Consider the following 17,054-nt stretch of genomic DNA (forward strand, 5'->3'; position numbering starts at 1 on the left):
CAAAACTGAAAGAAAACCCAAATACTCTTCAGCATATCCTATTACTGATGCCCATTCTGTCCTAAATCAACAGCAGCTAGTCTTTTTCACAGGCTAGAGTAAAAAAATGATCCCCCTAAGTTTAGTGACACAACGCAGTTTCAGACAGATAGCTCTCAACAGTAAATGTTCATTTTCCATCTAGTAGTTTCAATCCTTTCCCTTATTTCCGGTTTGCATTTCCCGACATGTTCCAGCCTCAAATTCTGGTCCCAGGTGCAATTTGCCTTGAAGTTATCTTAGCCTTTTCCTGAAAAATGCTGTTGATTAATAATGAGAAACATTGTGCTTTCCTGAAAGCATGTCTGTTACACTGCATCTAAAGTAAGAAAAAAAGGGAAATTGTTTACCTTGTAGTGGTCAGGGAGCTAACTGAAGAAGCACGCCTGTGTTAGCAAGAAGGGTGCACGCAACAATTCCACACTTGCATCTGGCTCCGGAGTATCCCTTTTTCCCCTTCCTTGCTGACAAGTAATACGGCTCTTATATACCCTTCACACCTTTCTCAGCTCTGACATCAGGCAGCACAGAGAGACTGTCATTAATTCCCATCCCTATAGATAGAAAGTACCCCAGAGAGGAGCAGAGGCGGATAGGTCATTATTACATTAGCACATCAGTAAATATTAACCTGGTATATGCAGGATGCCCTCGTGAAGATACTGTAATAGCATATTGCACATCAGAACTGTAGCCTCAATCTTACGGTTCTGATAAGATGCTGAGGTAATATTCCCTGTGGGTGTTTTCAAGGGCTAAATAAGGTAACAAAAGTTATAAAGAAAGCCAGTGTAAATGAAACACCGGATGACCAGTAATTGAAATATAAGAAAACAGATATCTTAGAAAAGATAAAATAGTTAAAGTTGTGGAGGTTTGTTGTAGAACTATATGATGATCAAAACAGAAAAAATGTTTGAAGAGATAAAAGCTGTATGAGGAATAAGAAAAGCGTGAAAATTATTAAATTGACAGATAGGGTGATCAGTCAGGGTAACAAGGTAAAATCATGTCCATTTTTCAGTAAAGTATAAATCTGAATGAAAATTCTGTCATTATTAATGTAAAATCTTATGTTTTACTAACACTGGTAGATTCTTTATGTCATGCACAAAAATTGTGTCAATTAACATTCTTAAGAAGACAAAGACTAGGATTAAAAAGCTAGGAAATGCCAGAATAAAGGCTGCCTGTGCAAATTTATTTCTCTAGTGTGCACAGAGTATGATTCAGGGAAAAATATACAGCTTTTAATAGACTAAATCCAGTGTTAATAAATTACCCGATTGCAGATTTCCAAGGATACAGATTAGAACCATTTTTTCGCAATTTCAGTGGGAATTAGGCAAATTACATTTCTTTTCTGTCTCATTAGGTTGCCTTTAGGTGCCCAAATGCCTTTGGAAAACAGGTCTTTCAATTATTTATGGAGGTTAAGATGCTGGCACAAAAGCTCAGGCAAAGTTTTCTGTGATAAGAAGTTGTCATATGCACCTTCCATATCCCCAGAGAACATGAATTAATTCATAACTGCTTCAATGCCAAGTACTTTGCCTTAACTGGAAGACCCCTTCTTTCACGGTTTAGTCTGTAACACCAGATTTTCACTGAAATGGCTAAAGTTCCAGTGTTGGCTCTCTTCAGGGATCTGTGTTACTTGAGTTGAATACAGAAGGAATATTTAGCTGGGATAGTAGCCTCTTAACCTGATACAAGCACTAGTCTTGTATCTTGCATGCAGTCTACTTGTATGCAAATAAGATTCTAGCAAGTGACAACATGTTTGGGATTTTGGGTTTTTTTTTTTGTTTTTTTTAAAAGGAGATGCTGCTTCTGGATATTTTGCGCTCTGTTTTTAATGATATGATCATACACTTTTTTCTCCACAGGTTCCTGTCATCGTCCCCTGGATGAACAGTCCCAGCGTAAGAGAAGTAAGTATAGTGTTGTTTTATCTTCACCATGACAATGTGTTCTGTGCAACATCTGAAACAAGTTTATCTCTCCAAAGAGTGTTCTGTTGTTACTTTCACTGTAGCATTTGACTACAATGAAATAACATTCTGGTGTTATTTTCACTGTAGCAATTTCAGTCCTCTGAAATAAAGACGTGATTAGACCCATTTTACAGAGACAGAATTGTGCTAAAAAAACAATTATGCAAATATTCACTGCTTGAATATTGAACCTGAAAATGCCTTGGCACATTTCTTCCGGAGCGGGAAGAGATCCGGGTCCCACTGACACTCAGTAATGGTGTGTATGCTCAGCTCTTGTGAAAAGGCATGCTCATGTTGTTTCAACTCCTGAAAAGCAACGGATAGATCAGATGCAGTTTGCATCTAAGGTTTTAAAAGATTGGACTGAATATTCAGAATCTGTTATGTTTTAAGGCATCTAAGTGAATGGTTGTGTCAAGCTTGAATCAAGCTACGGGTTGATATAAGAAAACTGAAACAGGCTTTTCAAAGAAATATTGGTCCCAAATCCTGATTCCAGCTGTCCTGGAGCCTCTCATGCTTTGAGGGAAGAAGAGAAAGGCTGATTCTTGAGTGCATTATAGTTTCATAAATGAAACTGGGCTCATGATGTCCCAGGACCATTGCCTGCCTCCTGGGCCACATAGCATTTTGGCAGAGTCAGCAAGAAGTCTATCCAGCTATTAGTCAGTTGTAATGTTAACAAAATTAATGTATTACGGCTTCTGTTACAAGTTCTCTTAAGCAGGAGTAGTGTTTTCCCACACAAACAAGAGTGGAATATGAAATTGTGGAATCTCTTTGACAGCAGAACTATTCATAACTCAAATTTCAAGAACCTGGTGCTAAGTACTGTGCAGTTAGTACCATTCAATGAAGTGGTTAGAAAACTATTTTTATCACTGACAAAGTTCCTTAACCTTGATCTTAGGAAAAAACCTTTATTAGTGTGCATAACAAATGTTATAAGCCTAAGGAAAAAAATCAGGTATTCTCAGTAAAGAAACCCATGACCAATTCTATCCTGAGTAGTTACATGGTAATTTTACATATTTATACTGGTGTTGTCTGTATGAAAAGATTTGTCTAAAGTATTGTGCTTATATGAGGGTTGGGGGACACCAGAGCTGAGGTTTACAAAGAATCCAGAAGATGTGGTATGCCAATGCTCTGGTTCCTTCTGGAAACTAGCTACATAAATGTCTTGAGTTGCAAGATGATGAACATGCTCTGCACTGTAATGTACTGGCGGCAGAGGAACAGGGAACCAACCTCGTCTCAAGTGTCTGCTGCTTTTATATACTGGGGAGTGGGATTTATCTGACTAAATGTGAGATGATTAGAGAGACCATTCTAGTGCCTGTTTCTAATGCAGAAGTCTCAAATAGCTCAGATGATTTGTGCCTGTTTCTCCTTTTTGACTATAAAAACAGCCTTGGGTGACTCGCTCAGATATAGGTGTTTACACTGCAGGTGTCTAAATGTATGTGAAATGAATTCCATCGGGGTACTTTAACTCCCTTATGTGCTCAGTTCCTAACATTTAAGGTTGTCTCCCTCTCTCATATTTACGTTTTTCTTAGGCTATTCTTGACACCTACTGGACAGCTATTTCCCACTTTTAATGGCTGCTTTTCAATTTCTGAGTTCCACATTTGCTTAATAACATTAATAACACACATTAAGACTTTTGGTAATGGATGTCTCTTTCCCATTTTTGAGAGTGACAAAAAGCCATATTACCTGTTGCATGCACTTTACCAGATGCTGTTCTGCTGTGTAAGGTAAATGTCTCCAGTAAATTACATTGTTGCTCAGTTACCAGGAACTATAAGTGTGTGAATAACTCATGGTTTAGTTTTCCTGTTGTATCAAAACAGAAAAGGAAAAGTTTTAGGCATTAACCTGAAATGAGCATATTTCAATTTTTTGAATAAACCAGAAATCGTAATAACAGCAGCATTAATAAGCATCAGTGTAAATATTACCAGTAATGAAACAGAATGGTGCATGTGTCACTGCTTGTAGCTGTTATATGAGTTGAGCAGAATGTTTCATGTGATCTGACAAAATTATTTCCTTTTTATAACAATTTTATTAGCCTTTGATTCCTGTTAAATAAGTCTGAATCAAGCTTCAAAACAAAAGTATTAAAAAAAGGTTTCGTTGATAGCATCAGCACCTCTGAAAAAGTCTAAGTGCCTTGTGTTCAAATGACCAAATCTGAAATTAAAGGAGTAAATCAGGTGCCTAAACATAGTTTTCTGCTATCATTTTAGATGTCCTAGGATATCCAGGACTGACATGCATGAACCCCGCTAGCAGGACACTGCCATAGCAACTGCAGACTGGGTGGAACATCAGAGGGAGTCTAAAATTACACTAGACACCTATGATTAGGAACCTGGATTGTTCCCTAAATTTTTACATTTGGATGCCAAAGTCTGAAAATTTTCACTCTCTTCCCAGTATTTCTTGCATGGTACTATGTTGATGAATACTACAATGTTTGTATTTTCTGGTGTGTGGAGTTGTAATTTGCTACTGTTAGCACTTAAGCTATGTGTATCTCCTTTGTTCAAATATTGTTTTATCAAATACGCTTTTGCTAGCACAACCTTCTTTGTTACTCCTATTTGGTGTGGGCCATTTCAGCACTGATAAAAACTCAAAGGGCTGCTCTTGTTGATCCCAAAACTGATTGTCGTGGTTTAACCCCAGCCGGCAACTAAGCACCACGCAGCCGCTCACTCACTCCCCCCCCCGCAGTGGGATGGGGGAGAGAATCAGAAAAGAAAACCCTTGTGGGTTGAGAAAAAGACAGTTTAATAGGACAGAAAGGAATGAAAAATAATGATAATGATAATAATAATAATAATAATATGACAATAGTAATACTAAAAGAATCAGACTATACAAAGCAAGGGATGCACAATGCAATTGCTCACCGCCTGCCGACCGATGCCCAGTTAGTTCCTGAGCAGCGATCCGCCCCTCCCAACCAATTCCCCCAGTTTATATACTGGGCATGATGTCATATGGTATGGAATAGCTCTTTGGCCAGTTTGAGTCAGCTGTCCTGGCTGTGTCCCCTCCCAACTTCTTATGCCCCTCCAGCCTGCTTGCTGGCTGGCCATGAGAAGCTGAAAAATCCTTGACTCAGTATAAACACTACTTAGCAACAACTAAAAGCATCAGTGTGTTATCAACATTATTTTCCTACTAAATCCAAAACACTGCACTATACCAGCTACTAGGAAGAAAATTAACTCTGTCCTAGCCAAAACCAGGACACTGATGTTAAACCTGTGGAAGAAATGTGGAAGAAGCAACAGAAGAGGTAATAGGAGCAAAGTTAATCATTTCTCCCCCAGTGTAAAAAACAGGTGATTCAGAAATGAAGGGTGGCCATCCATGGAATTGACTAGCAAATGGAAAGAAGTCATTTGGATAGTTAACAATATCTTCAATCTGACTTTTATGATGTATTATGCTACTCAGCTCACACCATTGACAGAACAATGATGTGGCCTCAAAAGGCTATTGCTAATGATCGCTCTGAGAATGAGCAGAGTTTGTGCTGAATCAGTTCCTATACCTGGGAATCTCCGAAGTAAGAGGAATAAACCCCATATTTAAATCAGAAAAGTCAGAATTGTCAGCACAGCAATTGATGAGTTATAGTTCCTAATGCCATTCCTACTTACAGTTTATAGAGTGTTAATTGCATGACTTCTACTGGCTTGCATCCAACTATTTACCTTTGAATACAACAGAAGGTTTAAATTCTTGAGTTTCTTTTTCCCTGTCTCTTCTGCAACCTGCTTCCAGAAGTATAAGCAAAAGCAGAACTCTCCTTTGGTTATCAATGTCACTTACAAGGGCTCTAGACAGTGCTAATGGTAAATAAGTAATGTGAAATAGTACTACTATTCTTCCTTTCTGGTAACCTAAGCCATCCATTGCTTCCTGCTATGATCATTCTCTAAAGTCACTGTCTATAAGAATTCATCTATAAAAAGGTATTCAGCTTTCAAATATATTGCTGTAATGTACACATACCACTACTACAATAGTATATGGAGTCCTATAACATGTGGACTTATATGTATACTTCAAAGCAGAACAAATAATTTTGCTAAAAGGAAGGCTATGGCGCTTACTTGGAGTATCTCCTTACAGAGTCAGTGCATTGTAAATTCACATCCTGGCTCACTGCATAGGTCTTTCCTTACAGAATAGTCCAGAGTGACTATATTGCTACTGAATGTGCAGAATGAGGTCTCCCTGAATGCTCCCATAAGGGAAAAAAGTGATTAAGGGATTAGGTATGCGTAGAAGTGCTGTTTCTGATTTACTAAGTGTAACTGTGAGAACTCTCCACCCCCTCTTCCCCGCCCCAGCATCTTATAAAAAGCACAGACATCTGTAGAAGATACAGTGAGACCAGGAACCAGCCACCAAGGTCCCCAGACTTATTTCAGTGGAGGTAAATTGCTAGTAAGTACAGAGCAACAGGAACGATTCACCAGTAAGAGAAACTGCTGGTTTTCAAAATAAATCTACACAGAACCATGTCAGCCCTTCCTACCTGATCCAGTGCATAAGTTTTAACTAAGTTTTCTTTTAAACTATCTCACTTTCAATTATCAGACTTTTTTTTTTTCCCTCTGCAAACTGCAGCAAGAGAATGACAATCTGGCTTTGTCTTGAAACACTCTGAGTCTTTTAGATGATGCTGTCTTGACAGCTCTGCTATTAATAGTGGCATTTTCTCAGTTGTTTAAAAAGGAGAGTTGTGCTGAACTGAGAATCAGTCATGTTAGAAATAATTTTTCACTAAAGGCAAATGCAGTATCCTAGCTTGCGTAGGAGGATTTACGTTGACAATACCATGAAACATAAATTAACTTATTTATGGTATGTCAGCACGTGTGGCTGCAAAATAAGATAGCCCTTCTTCAAAGAGAAGTGTGGTAGGGCTGCATTTACTGTATGCTTGGATTATTGTATGTGTGAGTGCAAGACCTGACCTTTTCATTCTACTTGGCGATGAGAAAAGATTTTGATAAGCACAGGGAACATGAATCAGTACGTGAAATTGTCTCTCTACTGTAAGAAGTTATTAAAAATTCATTAGGACTTCAGCATATGTATCTGGAAAAATTTAGTGGATTTTTGCTCTGTTGTGGTAGTATCTTTTGCACCAAATATTGCTGTTGCCATCCATTTAGCAACCACTCCACTTTCGGCTGAGGTTGTCCCTGATAACAGAAAACATGAACAGTATGGAAAAGTCAGTATTTAAATGTGAGCGGTCACAAATACTTTAGGAGCTACAAGTGACTTGGCTGATTCAAAAGGTGATGTTTTTTGCAATAAACTGTTATTGAACCAAATACCCAGTGGAAAAATGAAGGCACTGTATTATTGCAAGGCAAAAAAACCTGAGGCTCTGGAAACTTTCAGTCATTAACATACTGAAATAATTTCATATTAACACATATTGTGCCAATGAATGCTACAGTTTCAATGGGACAAAGCTGAAAAGTCATCTTATTGTAGCATTTGATTCAGAAAAGAACCTTGTGCGGAGCAGCAGAGAAGCACATACTTCAGGGCAAGTGTTTTTAAAATCTGTGGGTTTTGAGTATGTACTGTTTATTTAGAATGGGTATCTTAAGCTCTGCTTTTGGGTTCTCTTTTTTTTTGATATAAGAACAGTTTAATAACTAAAGTAAAATAAAATGTACTACTACTACTACTGTAATAGTAATAACTGTAATGAAAAGGAATATAATAAAAAATAAAAGAGAGAAGTAAAACCCAAGAAAAGACAAGTGATGCACAGTGTGATTGCTCACTACCTGCTGACTGATGCCCGAGCAACGATCCGCCCCTCCCGGCCAACTCCCCCCTGTTTATATACTGAGCATGACATTCTATGGTATGGAATACCCCTTTGGCTAGTTCGGGTCAGCTGTCCTGGCTGTGCTCCCTCCCAGCTTCTTGCACACCTGCTTGCTGGCAGAGCATGCGAAACTGAAAAATTCTTACCTTAGGATAAGCGCTACTTAGCAACAACTAAAACATCAGAGTGTTATCAACATTATTCTCACACTAAATCCAAAACGTGGCACTGTACCAGCTACTAAGAAGAAAATTAACTCTATCCGAGCCAAAACCAGGACAACAGGATTCCTACACATTTCCAGCTGGAGGGGTAGTCCTCTGGCTAGTGACTATGATTCTAGTGACTGTAGGCTTGATTTTGTTACTCTTCACAGAGGCCCTGTACCCCTTTCTGATGAATTCCCACGGGCTGTAAATGGCTAGTTTCATTTTAGAGAACTATCACATTGCCACACTGTTCATACTTATTGCTATTGTGTTAAAAAATGAAGAATGTTGGCAATGTCATATAATTTCACATCAACATAGCATTTCATATAATTTCATATCAATGAAGGGTTAACACATTCTTAAATTATTTTATAAGCAGTTGTCATAAACATTCATAATCTTCTCTATGGTGTTATGGATCATTACAGCCCACTGATCTATGTCATATATAATCCTGTTGCCTTTTATAATACTCATAATAGTCTGTAGCAGTTGAATAAACAACTGTTAAAAGAACCAGAAAAATTGTCACCATAGAGGTAAGGTATTTTTTATCAGAAAGTTTTAAGTGTACACTGTTATTTGAAGTCAGTTCTTTAATTTCTGTTGTCAAAAGAGGATGTATATTTCATGCAACTTAAACTTTCCTGAGCAAGAATACCTGTTTTTGGGGATACTATGAAAATTTCCCATGTTTTAAAAATGAGGTGTTTGTAGCTAGAAAACCATGCTCACAGGTAGATGTGTAGCTACGTGCCTGATTCCCAAAAGTTTGCCCATGCTCCTGGAGCTTCCACTCGGATGTTTCACACCTTTTAGGATTGAGCTGTCTTAGAAGAGGTCCCTATATAAAGTGTACCTAGAAAGGCCAGGAGTATCACCTTTAAGCATTTTCTAGTAACCAGTATCTCGCCTGATGATTTCTCTGCACACAAAGCGTATTATCACACACCAAAAAACTTGGGGACTTGATGGATAGCAAAAGTGAAATGCTATCAGGTTACATAAACCACTGATTGATGAATCATAGTTAATGTCATTTTTTTAGAGGAAAAGACTCCAGAGAGACTTTGAAGCCTTTGAACTGCCAGTCAACCTACAATACATTTGTTCCTTTAACTTTTCTTAAAGTATGTTCATGAGACAATACGCCTTGTTAGTGGAAAGCTGACGACCTGAGCACACAACAAATCCCTTTGTACTTTAAAAAGGAGGTACTGCCCAAAAGTATATAATTAGGTTTTCAACTTTTTTTTTACATAGGTAATTTATTCCAAAAAGCTGTTTTGACAAGTGGAACATTTATGTTTTCTAACATTTAAAAATAGAAGTTTGTGTAACAGAATGTCTTCCAGCCTTGTGGCAAATTTTACGAAGAATAAAGAATTTTATGTCTTCATAAAGTTTGTCACAAGGCTGGAAGACATGAACCTGTTTTGCTAAAACAAAAGCAAAACCCCCAAATCCATACAAGTGGAAATCAATGTGGTAAATGGCTTTCTTAAGAAAGAAACTGTTATGACAGTCTCACTAGTTTAAATAAATAGTTATGAAAACAGACAACAATTAATGTTTTGCACATAGACAATATTGTCTCCAACGTATGGATCTGAATGCTTGCTATAAATGACTATTTATTGTTCTTGTGTTACAGGGGAAAAAATTGAGATGATGAGTTAAGGGGGATGCACAGAATCGATGGCCGAGTCGAGGATGGAAGACAGATCTGAATCTTTTTCTAGTCTGTAGCTGACATGCACTCTGTTGAGGTGAGAGGAAAGCAAATCTTACTGGAGAGTCAAACTAAATGTGAATTCAGGCTCAAAATGGGCAGAAGCTCTTGTGCCTCTCTGTGTTTCTGCGTATAGAGGGATAAACACCACCCCACTTTCTTTGTTAAATGCAGATGGGTGCTTCCCTACCTGGCTTGAGTAGATCACGCTCTTTCCTATTAGTCTCTTCACTGGCCAGTACAGTGAGACATTGTGACTCCCCATGATTTGCTTCAGTCTAGCATAACCACTGCCAGAATAAATACATTTTTGGTTAATGGAGGATCAGTTAAATTATTGTTTCTTTCTTTATTTTGCATCCTTCCTCTCAGTCTTCTGAGAAAGTAGGTTCTCAAAATATCTTGAGAAAAGTTTTTTGCTTTGTGCAGATGTTGTGACCTCTATGAGCAGCTGAAAGGAGAGAAAAAGTTGAGAAAGAGCCTGTCTTGTGAGGTTTCCAGACTCAGTTTTGCTGTTCTGTTCAAAGGTTTAACTTTGCAGTGAAGCTTTTGGAGTGTGTACCCAGGCCAGGGCACAATCCTGAGAAGAAAATTCTGTGTTGTCCTTGTTAGAAATTCTCTCTGTTAGCTTCCATTTGACTGGGAGCTGCATGGCTATTCAACTATCACAGCTCTGCACTTCCACTGTCTCGATCAGTACTAGCAAGGGGTGAAATTTTAAGCTCCCTTGTGTCTCCTGATAAGCCTGCAGTAGAGAAGCAGGTCTCGGGAGATACAACTGAGAAAAAAAATGGTTTTAAGCATTGCTTGGATTGTGGTCCAGCTCTGAACTGATGGGGGAAATGACAGCGAACCTAATCGGTGTCATGACATTCTTATTTGGGTTGCGGTGCTATGTCCTATGGGATGTGCAACCCATGATTGCTGTAGTGCTCAGTTCTGTGGAGACATAGCTCATGTTTCCAGCTTTTCCTGAATTAGTTACGTTCGTGGTTGTTTACAACTGCAGTGCTAGGAAAGAGCTACTTAGTCCTTAGTGTTTCCAAAATCATGTATTGTATTTAGAGTGAGGCCAGAAGTGACTTCTGTATTTTTGGTAGGTAACTCATCATTGCATATAACATTAGGCTAGGACTGCTGGCTGACAGACTTTTCTGTTCTTTGGCCAAGATGAGTAGATCTAGAATGACATAAGGAGAGATAACCAGAACAGGTGTCATCTGACCTGATTTTTATCTGTCTAAAAGTTAGTTATCTAGACTAAGCTAGCTCTCTAGACTTTCAAATCAAAGGGAAGAAAGAAGCACCTCCAGAGACCGTTTCCTCCCACTTATTTTAGACAGCTGTCTTAAGATGGGCTAAATTACTCTCTGGAAATATCTGACTCTCTAATGCCTATTGTGAGACTCTAGATGAGGATCTTCAAAAAAACTACTTGCTAAGAATAGGGTATACCTGATTCGGTACAAATACTTGACTCTCTCAAGGTATTTTCCTTATATTGAAGCATTAGAATGATTAGAGCTCCCCCTCAAACAAAATCTATCCAGACAGAAAAAAATACCTGTAGTCTCAATTTCTTAAGCGGTGGGCTGATAATGCAGGAAGCAGTGAACTTGGTGCAAATATGGCCTTTAGGAGAAATCCCGTGAAGAAGATGGGAATTCAATATGCTAAGACATCATAGACTCTGTATAATGCTGTATTATCCGTGAATTAATCACAATAGAGAAAAATACTGAATTCCATACGCACTCAATTTTACATAAATTTACTGAATATTAAACTGTACGTTTGTGAACATATGTTAATTTCATATCTCTACTCCTATTTTTTGGAGAGGTACTTAATTTGTACATGTTACTGATCACCGGCAAATGGCTGGGAGTGGCTCCTTACCTTCATTCAGTACCCCAGTGCCACTGCTAAAGGCTGTGTGCTGAAACAAAAGCAGGTTATAAAGGTCAAGATCTGCACAGTAGGTGCTGCCCAGTGTCACCTAAGCATATGCAAACACTGAAAATTCACAGAAGTCGCTAAAGTGCCCAGGTATGGGCCTTATGGGTGTATTCCTTCGGGCAGTTTTTTATGCACACAGACCACGCAAGTAGGCTACAATAATCTACTTTGAGATTGAGAACACACACTTATTCTAAAAATGTTCCCCCAAGATCCTTCAGCTTCCAAAAAGCCTGAAAAAATGTAAAAGCTCTCCAGCACTCTCAAGCAGCTAAAAATTAAAATAAACATATTTTCAGTCTAAAATTTTTTTTTCTGGGAAAACACTGTTTTCATAGGAATGATTTCTTTCATTATCCCTGTAAAAGGCATTTTTACTTCCTCCAGGACTGTGAGGCCAAACATACGGATACTAGCCTTTGTTCGTTTGTAAGCAGAAGTCTCTAAGACACTTTCTCCATGAATCAAAGATTGATATGATTCCAATAGTACATCCTTTCTCATGGTGCTACAGAAAAATAGAACACCAGAGAGAAGGTTTGAACGTAAACAGACCTTGGGAAAACTCCTGTTAGTGTGTGTATGTCTGTGTCTGCGTGGGCATGTATGTGTCTGAAGGAACATGCCCTTGAAACACCTATTTCTTCATTTTGTTTTTAAAGATAAACTCAGTTTATACTTAAGCACATCAGTAAGTGAAATTCTTTTGACTTCTGTGAATGTTCAGCACATAGGTTCCTACCTTAAGGCACTTTGCAAATATGCCAATATGAACTGACCAAAATTGAGTGTTATGTATAAGAGTAAATCTTTTCTAATGAGCAATGTGAATCTTTGGAAAAAGGCATTTAAACCTCAAAAGTCAGTTGAGATAAGCCAATGTATGCAGTAATTAAAGCCATCGTCCTGAAGAGGTGCTTCAGCTTTTAAAAAAGTAATATTTTTTTTCTTCTTCCCCTTTATTATTTTTTCTTTTCAAGAGGAAAGAAGGCACTTATTTGCCTTCAGTTTCTAAAATGCACATTATTCATGATGAATTCTAGGGGAAATTTTAAAAACAAAGTTCTCTAAAGTGGAGCTAGAAAATCATATGATAGTAGGCACAAACTATAAGTCACTTAAACTGCCACCTGGGTTATTTCTTTCTGATATGGAGATAAGTATTTAAAGCAAAATGTTAAGTGCCTGCTCTGAGGAGGTGTTTATTTGACTGGAATTTTTGCTTTCCATTTTTTGTAATTCTTTTGCTGGGTCTTAATCTTCAACCTTACTCACCCTGAGCAGAAATTATTGTTGAACAAAATAATCCTACTGAGACTATAGAATTACACAGTCCTGTATGTGATGTTACTATGACTTTCTATCTCATCAAAGTTTATTTAATGGTTATTTATTTAATAATTAATTAAAACCCCAGACAATGGCTTTTATTTCACTGGTTTGCTTATTTCCTGTAGATACTGAAAATACTTGCATGCATCTCAGAAACTCACTTTTAAATAATTCTGATGGAGAAGGATATTTGAAAATAGAGATCTCTGTAGACAAAATCATGATGTCTCCTCCCCTCAAATAGGCAGGGATTAAAATATAAAATATATGTAGAATAAGTTCTACAAATAGTTATGAGATGACATAGTTAAAAAATGGATGGAGTGAGAGAAAAAGAGAAAGGACTGGTAAATCCCTGTAATAGCTAAACACAGGGTGAAAAAGCAACTGAACTGAGATCGACAGTTCTAGTTTCTAATCAATTAAGATAAATATAATCTATCAAATTCCCTGTGCATTCTCCTAGCCAAATCTATTGATTAGGTGCTTGCAGTCAGATTTCCATAGCTAACTACTACAATTAGAATACTGAAGTTAAGATATTTTTAATGCAAAAGCAAGGGTAATGCTGTAATGACACCGAGACTTCTCTCCTACATAGAACAAGGCTTAGTCATACACAGAGGGCTGTTGCACATAGTATGGGTACAGGAGACAAGCCATTTTTCACCTGAATGAATACTACTTTGCTGTTGACATACGCTGTTGAACAACTGCCATTTTGGTGGGCAGTACCCTCTTCCCTCGTCACCTTTAGCCGTTTTTTTAAAGGAAGCAAGGATGGCCACATGGAGTTAAGGCAGCTTTATACTCAGCCATATTCTGCCTCTGTTCACTATTGCTTTTTCATTGTACAGTCTTCTGTGAACACAAAGCAGTATTTGGCAGAACTTGGATCATGGTTTTTATATTTTCTTCTTATTCTGTCAGAAGATTTTTTAATTTTCCAAAAGTGGCAATGGGTAAGTGGAGAAAATATAAAATGAAAGAAAACCTTCAAAATATCTTAGTGGGAAATAAGACTTTACCTCAGATTTTAGTTAAAGGAAATCAAAGGTGGAAATAGAATTTCTATTCCTAGTTAAACTGTATAAGCAAAATCCCAGTACAGACAGCCATCAGGTGTGATTTGGAGACCATCATGAAGCGAGAACAGAAAGCAACGCTATAACTGTTATGAAATGCATATTTTCTGAGGGAGAATGAGGCTTTTCACATATTGGAAACATGTTAATAGATGTTTACTTGAGAAATTCTCTAGTGTGTGAGAACTGAGAAGATATGCTCTCAGAAATTTACGATTGTGAACTTTTATTATAAAAAATAAGAGAGCAAAATGCCTTACCTCACGCTCTGGTGCAGCACTAAGCAGGCCAGGGTCCTCAGCCACTAGTGGTCTGTAAGGCATCAGCAGAGGGTCTACAAAATGTTTTTCAGTACAGCAGTAGAGTTGTAAGTTTGTGAGACAAAAACATACCGTGTAACAAAAATGCTGAGTATCTTGCTGGTGTGTTATTTCCCCCTCCCAGCAGCATAATCACACAGGGTATGTGATAGTCCAGGAAGGTTTTTCAGGAAGGCTGGGTGCTCCCTCAGAAAACTGAGAAACACTGCCCTGGAGGCTGTGCTCAAACCCAGGCTTTCGTTAATCCCAATCCCACCCTCACCACACTTTTTAGACCTTGCAGTTAGGCTTTTCATGTTCATTAGTAGTTATTTCTGAGGGAGACAAATGCAAGTGTCAACAAGAGACTTAAGGTCACAGATGAAACCTGCTTCAGCACCAGTGCTTGAAGGTGTATCTACTGATTCTTAGATCTGATGTCTACCTGATTTGATCAAAGTCACATAATCTCTTCTTGTCACATTAGCTAGAATTATTTACACTTGGTCAAACTACTCTCTGATTTTGTAACATCCAGTAATCAGTAACTAGCAGCACCCTAGCCTGTAGGACAACCACAGCAGCTATGTCACTATGAGTGGCTTTTTTATCTCTCAATTTTGCATGGTGAACCGTCATCATTCAACAAAAGTCCCAAAGGGAAGGGTGCTCCTAGTGACTGTTGCAGTGCCTAATTATTAGGATCTCTGCCCGCTTCTGGAATTACCACCACCCCAGTTATATAGTAGGTAGTTAAACTTGGATACTTTGTAAATAGATCCAGAAAGGCTGTTACACTGAGAAGAAACACTGAAGACGGCAGCTGGGGGTGCTGAGAAGAGGGTTATCATGCTGCTGTGCTTCAGGGCCTGAGGTAATTTTCTCCAATTTTTGGTTCAGAGCCAGTTCTGCCCTACAGCTGAGCCTCCAAGTGCTTTATACCAACTGGGAAGGGCTACACTTTCTTTCAAATCATTCCAAGACAGCAAGAAGAGGCCGATGATCATGTCTGCGCTGCTTTCCATCCACTAACTCAGGGGTTAAACACCCCCTCAAGACGTGAGAAACACAAACTCATTCCCCTCTTCCAGTCTGACCTTGTGTCACCCTTTGCTAGGACACTGCCTAGCCTGTAAATCTACGCAGTTATGTGCACTCTTAAAGTTCCTTTCTCGCTTGTAAGCGCTCTCTGGATGTCTTCAGTGGGCAGGAGTGTCAGCACTTTATGTTCAGGGATGTGACACAGCTGTAGCTCTTGGCCTTTTTTGGCGGCAAAGAGAAAGAGAGGGGCTTAATTTTTTTCTAATAAAGAATTCTGCCTGTGTCTTTCACATCCGAGTGAGTACTCTAAAATGCACAGCTGAAACCATTTGGCAAAAACACAAATTCTGCAGTAAGTATACTTGGGTTAATTTTCAACAATTTAAAGTAAAAGTCAAAGTTTAAGCTTACGATATCAGTAATTTCTTCTGAAAACCTTTTCAAAACTGTAAGTACCTAGTTGTTTTGCCATGAGAATATTTTCCTTTGTCTCAGTCTAACAGAAGTGTAATTGCATTTGAACTGTGCCTAGTAAAACAAGATTTCAGAATGCTTTTTGCAACTGGAAAAATAAACTAGTTAAAAATTCTGACACTATAAATGCCCTCTGCTTGATTACTTCATGTGATTTTTAATCCTGTTTGTAAACAAAACAAGGACTTATCAGTTTATCCATATGACTAAGCTGGGCCAAATGGAAGACGCATTTTACATTGAAAATAGGATGTCCCCTTGGGACTCAGGCAAGGCAACTTGCAGAATATTGCTTTGTAGACATTTAAATCCAAATATTTGTGTGCTTTTGTTCTCCTTTTTATTGGTTAGCTAAGCTGAAATGTGGTTTAAAAGTATAAAATGTGTTTACAGGTTTGTGTAGGACAACTGGGTCCAAACTCATGTCTCAATGCTAGCCTGGCTGCTGTTGTCAGCTACACTGAATAAGCCTGCTTTGATCCACACAGGATGTATCTGCTTTGTTATTAAGCCAGCCTTGTTCAGCCCAAATTACATCAGATGCTATACTTCATGCATCTGCTTTGTAGCTGTAGCCTGTACTAAAACTGTCCATACTGTGCACTTTAGTTCTTTGTGCACTATGTAAAGTGGGTGTCTTCTAGAGACAAGTCTTCTGATTACTTGTCTGTCTTTCTGCTTGCCTGTGGAAATTTAGTCCAGTAGTGGAGATAACTGGAAGAGGCAGTTGTGGTGTTACCGCTAACTAACTTCTTGGCCTGCCATAAATATGTTCCCAACTCAGTGTAGAAGTGGAAGGAGTAAAATTTTATTGACCTCTTCCCTGAAATTTCAGTGGACATTGCAGGCTTATGAGTAGGATTCAAGTGTAGGTGTTTACATGATAGCTGGTAGGTCAATCAGAACCCGAGGGCAAACTTTTGCATAAATATATAGTCTCATCTGGCCTGCGCAAACTCCTCAAGTGGTTTGTTACAAAACTTAAGCACAA

The sequence above is a fragment of the Gymnogyps californianus genome, chromosome 1, assembly GCF_018139145.2.
Source record: "Gymnogyps californianus isolate 813 chromosome 1, ASM1813914v2, whole genome shotgun sequence".
In the NCBI taxonomy this organism is placed as follows: domain Eukaryota; kingdom Metazoa; phylum Chordata; class Aves; order Accipitriformes; family Cathartidae; genus Gymnogyps; species Gymnogyps californianus.